This window comes from Macrobrachium rosenbergii, chromosome 48 (assembly GCF_040412425.1).
Source record: "Macrobrachium rosenbergii isolate ZJJX-2024 chromosome 48, ASM4041242v1, whole genome shotgun sequence".
NCBI lineage: Eukaryota > Metazoa > Arthropoda > Malacostraca > Decapoda > Palaemonidae > Macrobrachium > Macrobrachium rosenbergii.
In genome coordinates this window covers 37,553,434-37,563,267 of record NC_089788.1, presented here as the reverse complement: position 1 = coordinate 37,563,267, position 9,834 = coordinate 37,553,434, and positions in this window count along the sequence as shown.

Below are 9,834 nucleotides of genomic sequence, written 5' to 3'. Positions count from 1 at the left end.
TTCGAGGAGCCGAGGACGTGGTGGCTCTGTTTTTGCTATCCTGTAGTAGTAGTTTGTTGCTGCTGTTCTTGGTGCGTGGCATTATTTATTACTGTTATCACTTATGATTTCTTGTCCTATGCAAAAACGCGGCTGTAGCGGTAGCTTGAGAGTAATTACAGTTTCAAGTCTTTTGCGTTCAAGTCAGAAGGAAGGTAGAGTACGTGCAACAAATATATATATATATATATATATATATATATATATATATATATATATATATATATATATATATATATATATATATATATATATATATATATATATATATATATATATATATATATATATATATATATAGATATATATATATATATATATATATATATATATATATATATATATATATATATATATATATATATATATGTGTGTGTGTGTGTGTGTGTGTGTGTATATATAACTGAATCACGAAAATATGGAATGTGATGAATATATACATGAAGGCAACGCCACGAAGGATAGTGAAACAACAGAGTGGTGCTAGGCCTTTCGACTTACTGTCCTTTACTTAGCAGACTGACAGAAATGGTATAAAGATAAGTTTACGAAGAAAGGCAATATAAGAATTTCACTTTGGTTACCTTGTATTATCATACTGTAAATTGCTATCTATACCAGAATCCTTTAAGACTTTCCATCAAGCTTCTCAAGTAGGCTTCCTGGAATAAGCCACAATCCACATATGACCGACAGACCAGAGGGAAGGCAAGAAAGGTTGAGAACTGTGAGGTGCTCAGAGAAGTTATGAAACATAATTATACAAAAGCCATTTTGAGCGGGTGTTGTCACAGAAGTGTTTCATGTTACTTGCTTGTACCTGAGAATAGGCACAAATGCACCTTATATCGATCATAAAAGAGACGAGATATTTTACTCTGATATTCGTCTGCAATGCTTTTAAATAATCAGTAAGTGTATTTCCATCTGTTATCTTTGTTAATTATCCGGAATAATGATGAAAGGAACTGAAATCTTATCAAGACTTTTTCTTATCAGCGCATAGGCTATGGTTCATTGAAGACTATAAAAATATAGAGCTACTGAATATTGTTAAAACTGCTGGTAACAACATTATTTTCGAATTCAGTAAAGATGAATTGATTTCCCTTGAAACAGTGCTTCTCAATTTCATGGAATAACATGAGATATCTTTTATTCCTTTCATCAATAACAAAATATTCATTTTGACACGTAACATTTGCCCTGAAAAGATGCTGAGCATTCTTTGACACTCATCGAGAAAAGGGGTTTGCTAATACATTCTAAGTACGCTCATAAGCACGAAATACTTTTCCTTACAAGAAATAAATAACATAAGCCCACATAGTGAATTTAGGAATAAGATTTTGTAAGAGTCTGTTCATTATGAAAAAAATATCAGTTATTTACCTCCCTGAATTCCTGATACTTTCGGTTGTCGATAAATCCGTTTTACTCCGTTTATTCTCTAGTCTAGGCCCTCCTCTTTTTATTTTATTTCTACAAACCAAGGACAGGTAAAACTAGGAACCAGTCCCCTAAACTATGTAAAGCCGATGGGAGTAAGTAAAAATAAAATAACAGGGCTTCAATCCAATGTATCGATGTTGCAGTCTTTCAGGAATCAAAGGAAAATAGAAGACAGATGAAAAGGTGACGGTTGGTTGGTAGCCATGTCATGTGATCTACTGTACATCTATCTATCTATAATATATATATATATATATATATATATATATATATATATATATATATATATATATACTGTATATATATATATATTATATATATATATATATATTATATATATATATATATATATATATATATATATATATATATATATATATATATATATATATATATATATATATATATATATATATATATATATATATATATATATATATATATATATATATATATATATATATATATATATATATATATATATATAGAGAGATAGAGAGAGAGAGAGAGAGAGAGAGAGAGAGAGAGAGAGAGAGAGAGACAGAGACAGAGAGAGAAGGAAACATATCACTACCTTGGTCCAGCGTTCGACTCTCCGGCCGGCCAATGAAGAATTAGAGGAATTTATTTCTGGTGATAGAAATTCATTTCTCGTCACAGTGTGGTTCGGATTCCACAATAAGCTGTAGGTCCCGTTGCTAGGTAACCAGTTGGTTCTTAGCCACGTAAAATAAATCTAATCCTTCGGGCCAGCCCTCTCTCTCTAGGAGAGCTGTTAATCAGCTCAATGGTCTGGTTAAATTAAGATATACTTAACTTAGAGTACTGGTAGGTCTCTGTTGACGGTTATAGTGAGGACAAGTCTATTTCTCTTTACACCACTCGTACGTCATTTTTTGAGCAGCAGGTGGATCCCTAATTAATGTGATTAAGTTAAACTCTCGAATCTAATTAGGTGAAATGAAAGCATACCTGCGAGAACATCACCTGTGGGTTTGCGCTGTAATTGCAGTCGATTTTTTAAATTTAATTTCCATTTATTAATTTGTTCACAATATCCTAAAAGCTTAATTCTTATTACACACAAATACACTCTTTTTACATATTTATTTTGTATGTGCATGTCTGCATGATATATATATATATATATATATATATATATATATATATATATATATATATATATATATATATATATATATATATATATATATATATATATATAAATATAAATATAAATACATATATATATATATATATATATATATATATATATATATATAAATATATATATACATATACATATATATATAAATATATACATATACACATATATATATATATATATATATATATATATATATATATATATATATATATATATATATATATATATAATTATACACTTAATTCCTCAGGCTAAACATATCTCTTAATCCTTCACAAGAAAGTATTACATACATACATAGCCCTTCAAGGTTAATTTATTTCTGATGAGGAAACCCTCATCATCCAGAATGAGAACATAATATATAACACCTAAAATACGAAATTAGGGAAAAGCAACTCAGACTTTTGAGATAAATTATCCGCCCAGAATGTACTGTATGAGGCAAAACGGACTGACTGCCCAGGTGACAGACAAATGGGCTAAGAAGGATTGCTCAACAACAACAGATACAAAGGCAGAAGAAACAAACTGGCCCCACCTGTCGATATGAACTTTACACCTAAGAAGGGCTTGATAGAGAAGAAGGTGAGGAATATGGACTCCTTAAGAAGAGGTGACGAAAAGGTTAGCACGAGTAGGAAGGTTGAGTAGATCAGAGATACTGTAGTTATAATGGTTTAGTCCCTTTCACCTGAACTCTGTCAGTTCAGTGAGAAATAAATACATGGAACCCTTAAAGTTTCTATTGCATGTTATTTTAGGATACATGTTCCTTTCGAAGCATTTATGCAGCAGTGCGATAAAAGCGTCCTCCAACCTCATTCATTATCAGCAAATATAAATTTTCGAGGGAACGATTCTAGATTTGATTTCAAGTTCGTTTTCAGTGACTTTAGAGGAAAAAACATTCTAATACAAATTGAACGCTAGAAGTCTATTACGCTGGTTGTAGTATAAGCATGTGGTATTATAGATATGAGAAGTGGTTGTTGGATTAAACCTTTATAAATAAAAAATTAACAAAAGGAAACACATCAAATATAACATTAAATATGAGTTAGTCTTACACTTAATGATACATTATACAAATTCATGCTAGTATAACAACGACCATTCCATCTGAAAACTATCAGGCATGACATGAATAGACTCATTATTGTGTATAAATATAGATTATTAATTAAAACCATAATTTCTGGAAAAATAATTACAATGGTTAAAGGCTCTGAGATTTAAGACGGTGTTGACATTCATTCGGAATTCAGGGGCCATTATGGAGGCAGATTTGCGTTGTTTGTCTTCCGAGGAAGAGACCCAATTGATCCCCTTATTTATAATATCCTTTCAGATTGGTTTCAAGAGCCTCCAGTCCAGACCCTCTCCCCTCCTCTCTTCATTGTGTGCAGCTAATGCAGAAAATAATCTTCCCATGAATTGCCTCTATTCTCTTGGTCTATATTTCCTTTTTAATCTTTTTTTTTATTTTTGCTTATCTCTTTTTTATTTTTGCTTATGCATCCTTTCATATTGCAATGTGTTCTTGTACCAGTCTCTTGGCAACTTTTCAATTATTTCAAGTGTCGAAGTAGAGTAGTACGGCGGGATATTACTATAAGAACTGTTATTATTTTGTGCATTGAAAATAAAATGCTATTAGTCTGTCTGTATAATGTCCAATGATAAGATGTTAGACGATCAATTTACAAATGGGGAAAGGAAAAATCATTGTTCTTGGAAACTGCGAGATACGTTGCAAGCTTAATTTTTTTGGTCACGAAATAAGGAAAATGCCCGGTAATATATTTTACTGAGAAATAATAGTAACATTTTGATTGCAACGACGTGTCTTTTAAAAACAGCAACAAAGGTTACAAAGACTGTAGCGTGACTGACAATGTCTTGATCATAATAATTAGACAGTAATGAAGTTGTCAAATGTATTACTGTATTTTGAACCACTGCCCGACTGTCCTCTCCTTATCTGGAAAATAGATTCACTTCACATTTGGTGAGAGAATGCCCAGGCTTGCCCGTTTAGCCGGAGATTTAATGGAATCACGCCAGAACTGAGGAAGGCAACTTTCATGAGCTGATATGATGTGGAATTTGTTTCACGTATTTACAAGAAGGAAATATGGGTTATTGGGATTATGCAAATCATCAATATGCATAAGTTAAGTATACCTTAGTTTAACCAGACCAATGAGCTGATTAACAGCTCTCCTAGAGAGGGCTAGCCCATAGGATTAGGCTTATTTTACGTGGCAAAGAACCAATTGGTTACCTGGCAACGGGACCTACAGCTTATTGTGGAATCCGAACCACATTATAACGATAAATGAATTTCTATCACCAGAAACACATTTCTCTAATTCTTCATTGGACGGTCGGTGAGTCGAACGCGGGCCCAGCAGAGTGCTACCGAGAACGATACCAACCCGCCCAGAGGAACTATCAGTATGCATAACAACGCTGACTTAAACACTTGGCATATACAGATAAATAGTCTTGCATGTGTGTGTGGGGCTGTGTGCGAATACGCACATTAGACTTGACAATCTTTATTTACAGATTTTTTCATCGTTTTTTTTAATACACCAAAATCAATTACATAAATCTCAAGGCGCCTTGATCAACAGGGGATGTCAACAGAATCCTCGTCACATTCGCAAAAAGGAAAAGAAAGAAACCCCACCTCCCCTAAAGAGAAAAAAATTAAGAAGCGGAAAAGAAAAGACAAATCGCAGGCTATCAACCTGCACAGTCAATAAGAGCGTTTGCTTTGGGCTGTCTCATTGTACAGTAGGTTGTGTCAGATGAAAAAAAAAACCGATGAAACCGTTCTTCTATTCTATTTGGCAGATTCTGAACAACTCCAAAAAAAAAATGCAACTAAGGTAAATCTTAAATGTATTTCGATGTTCTGAATTATTTATTCTATAGTCTTCTAACGCAGATGACAGTAAAAGGACTCATTATTAAAGAAGTATATTGTTTATAATGTATCAACATTAGCATTATTTATAAATTCACAACAGATAAATATGCATTAATGTACTTAGATTGCGTTTAAAGTACAATAATAGAATATCCAGAATATACTGTATATGCTTAATTAGTATCGATGAGAGAGAGAGAGAGAGAGAGAGAGAGAGAGAGAGAGAGAGAGAGAGAGAGAGAGAGAGAGAGAAGCGACCTGACTTACAATTATCTCATCAACCCTCGATAAAATGAGACTGATTCATCTCTCCCTTTGCATCACTTACAACGCATCCCGGAGGGAGGGGCAGCGTCCCCTTTGTGCAAAGAGGCGATAATTTCCCATGGCTACAAGCAGATGCCTTTTGAACACTCTGCCTCATAATTGGTAATCATTCTCCCATGCATTTCGTGTGTATCAAATCAATTAGCCCGGGAGAGAGACCGGATCACTCAGCAGTTAAATGGGAAGGGGCTTCACTTACGGGTTCGGCACAGTTATGATCGTTAGAGGTCAGCCTGAGGCGTAACCTTATTCATTTATAAAAGAGGCCGAGAATGTTCGGCTTTTGCTAAGAAATATTTTTCTAGCTGGAAGGGGAAAACTGTTGTTTGCGAAGACGCTGTAAGTTTTGTTGTGGTGACCCTAAAATCCCTTTAGAAATTAAGTTTTTTTTTTTTCAGCTCGATTACTTTCATGTAAAATAGCTGTATGTGTGTGTGTGCGTCTGAGAGAGAGAGAGAGAGAGAGAGAGAGAGAGAGAGAGAGAGAGAGAGAGAGAGAGATAGCAGCTCAGTTTCAGTGCGAAATAAAAAAAAGAAAAGGTTTATAAATGACGCTGACAAGGTATCGATATCGTGTAGATAGGCAGGTATGTACTGGAAAAGACTGGTTCATTCATTACATTATCAAATATGCGTCTCAACTAGGAGACATAAATATGCAGCCATAGGAAAGTTAAAAGAATAATTAGATAGATAGGGACATAATAACAAAAAGGTTTCATGTTACTGAACCAAACAAAACTACTAATGCAAAAGTCAAACACTCACAATGTGAACTAATTCCAAGTGTGTATCTCAGAATAATCACAGTCAACTCACTACTAAGCACACAACAACTCTACGGAACTCACTCATAAAAAACAATTCTATCCAACAGAAAAAAAAAAACACTCGAGAATCCTATCCAAGCACAAAAGGTATCATATCTCGTAAAAGACATGAAAGTTCTACTCCGATTAGCAAATATTTCGCAACACCTGACTAATTCTCAACAAAATAGCAATTGACGTAATGGCAATCGCTCCCATGATCTTAACAACTACAATCACTCACAATACAGCTCCCTTCATTTTTAAAAAAAAACTGAAAAAAAATCCAAATACTCAAATTCGATATACCAACCCGAAAAAAGGATCAGACTTGTTCGGTCCGATATACTAAGTACCTCCCCGAAAAAAAATCCTAAACAACACACATATTGCGTCAGATGACAAAGCACATCATAACACAATAACACACGGGTCAAGTCTCGTATGAAATTAGCCCATGTCTCAATTCCTAAAATCACTCGAAAACAAATGATTAAGAACTTCAACATCTAAAATGAACAAGAGAAAAAAAAAAAAAAATATCATATATATACAAACATCAACCCATTTATCCCTCTAACTATATACAAATGTTCCATTACATGACTATATACAAATGTTCCATTACATCCCAACTTTCTTCAACTTCGAAATATGGGTCAGTTTCGTCACTCCAGTATTTACATCTTTAACTACAAATCTATTCCTCTTTTGATCTCTACAATCTCAAAAGGTCCGTGGAACTTCGGACTTAATTTATAATTCAGATCATTCCGAACATTCACTTTAACAAACACTCTATCACCCATCGAAAAAGCTACTCCTCGATTTCGCGTTACTTTTCTCTACCATTGCGCGCGAACTAAGTTCAAGTTCTTTACTGATACGTGCAAATCTTTCTCTCGCTGTATTTATCAATGAAGTGACCGTAACATCACCCTGAACTCGCTCTGGTAACAAATCAAAAGGTCCTTTCAACTTGTACCCATACAAAGCTTCTGCTGGAGATATCTTAATTGTGTCATTCATCATAGTATTGATACTATATCGCACTTCATCCAACGATCTGTCCCAATGTGTATCGGAACCACCCACCGTCATGCGCAAAGCTTCGATTACTTTCCGATTCGCCCTCTCACATAAACCATTTGCTTCAGGTCTATACGGGATTATAGATACTTTCTTTATTCCCAGCAAATTAGCAAGACCGTCTAAAGTCTTATTAATAAACTCCCTACCATTGTCTGTGATCAGACATTCAGGAACACCATATCGACAAATTATCCCCTTAAAGAACGCTATAGCAACTTCCTCAGCTGATTTGTATTTCAGTGGGAAAATCTCGACAAAGCGAGTCAACTCATCAACAACTACTAATAAATGTCTATAACCATAAGCGGACTCTGAGAAGTTACCCAGAATATCCATATGCACTCTCTGAAACGGCCTATGTGGTATGGGATATGAACCCAAACGACACGACACTGTCGTCGCTGGCTTATTCGCATTGCAAATAGCGCACTTCTTCACAAAGGCTTCTACTGCAGAAAACATATTTTTCCAAAAGAACTTTGACCTGACGTTTTCATACGTCTTGTCCACACCTAAATGAGGAGAACCAAATTTACAATGTACAATGTCTAGAACTTGTGGTACTAGACTCTCTGGCACGATGATTTGTGTAATTTCACCCATGCTTCAGTACTTCATGCAAGTTATACTTAACTTTCCTCACCAATAAATTATTCTCCAACTCTAGACCAGAAAAAGGCAACTTATACCCTTTCTTCGGTGAAACTCCCCTAAGAAATGCCTTAGCATCTGACAACAATTTGTCTTCATCTTGCTTTTGTTCGAGCAAGCCTATGTCCCAAGTGACATTTTCACCCGTAATATAACACACTGCGTTACTCTCACTATCACGAACAACAATCTCTCCCGAGACTGCCGACTCACTATTTCTCCCCGAAGTATGCACTGTAGAAACGTGTATGTCCTCTACATGCGATCTCTCAGAACTACTAATATCAGAGACATTAGACACCAAGTATTTACTCTCTTCTCCCACACAGGATTCGGTGTGTATTTCCTCATCCTCGACCGGAAAATATCTGCTCAATGCATCTGCAACTACATTATGCTTACCTTCAATGTATTTGAGGTTTGCATCAAAATCTCTCAACGTTAGGAACCACCGTGCTCTCTTGGGCGACAAATCTGGCTTATTAAAAAGCTCTAACAACGGTTGATGATCTGTAAAAATCTCAACTTTATTTCCCAACAACAACATCTTAAAATGAACAAGGCTAGAGACGACTGCGAAAGCCTCCTTGTCCACAACTGACATCAGCCTTTCGTTACTACCACGCGTTTTGAACTTTCTGCTATAAAAGCAATTGGGTGTAATTTCCTCAAATTTCTGCATCAAACACGCACCTATACCTTCCTGACTCGCGTCAGTCACTAAGGTGAACGGTTGACTAAAATCTGGAAACTTCAAAACTGGTGGGTTCACCAAAAAGCGTTCTTAAGCTTCTCAAAAGCTAATTGTTGACTATCACCCCAAACAAACTTAACGTCTTCTCGTAACAAATCTGTCAATGGAGACGCTATTGTAGAAAAATTCCGCACAAAACGGCGAAAGAAACCCGACATACCTAGGAACGAACGAATCTGTTTCCTGGTTTTGGGAACTGGAAAATTCACAATGGCTTTAACTTTCTCATCATTCACTCTGACTCCCTCTTTAGAGATAACATGTCCTAAATAGACAATTTTTCTCTTCAGAAACTCACATTTGGCCAATTTGACCTTTAATCCAGCGAACCGTAATCGCTTGAGGACTTCTTTTAACACCTTTAGATGTTCTTCAATCGTATCTGTGCATATGAGAATGTCATCCATGTACACAAACACCGACTTTCCTAACAAGCCATGAAGTACTGTGTTAACCAGTCTAGTAAATGTTATTGGGGACCCTTGTAATCCAAAAGGCATCCTATTAAACTCGTAATGTCCCTTTGTTACTGAAAATGCTGTATATTTACGGCTACTCTCACAAAGCGGAACCTGTAAAAACCCTTGCATAAGATCTATAGA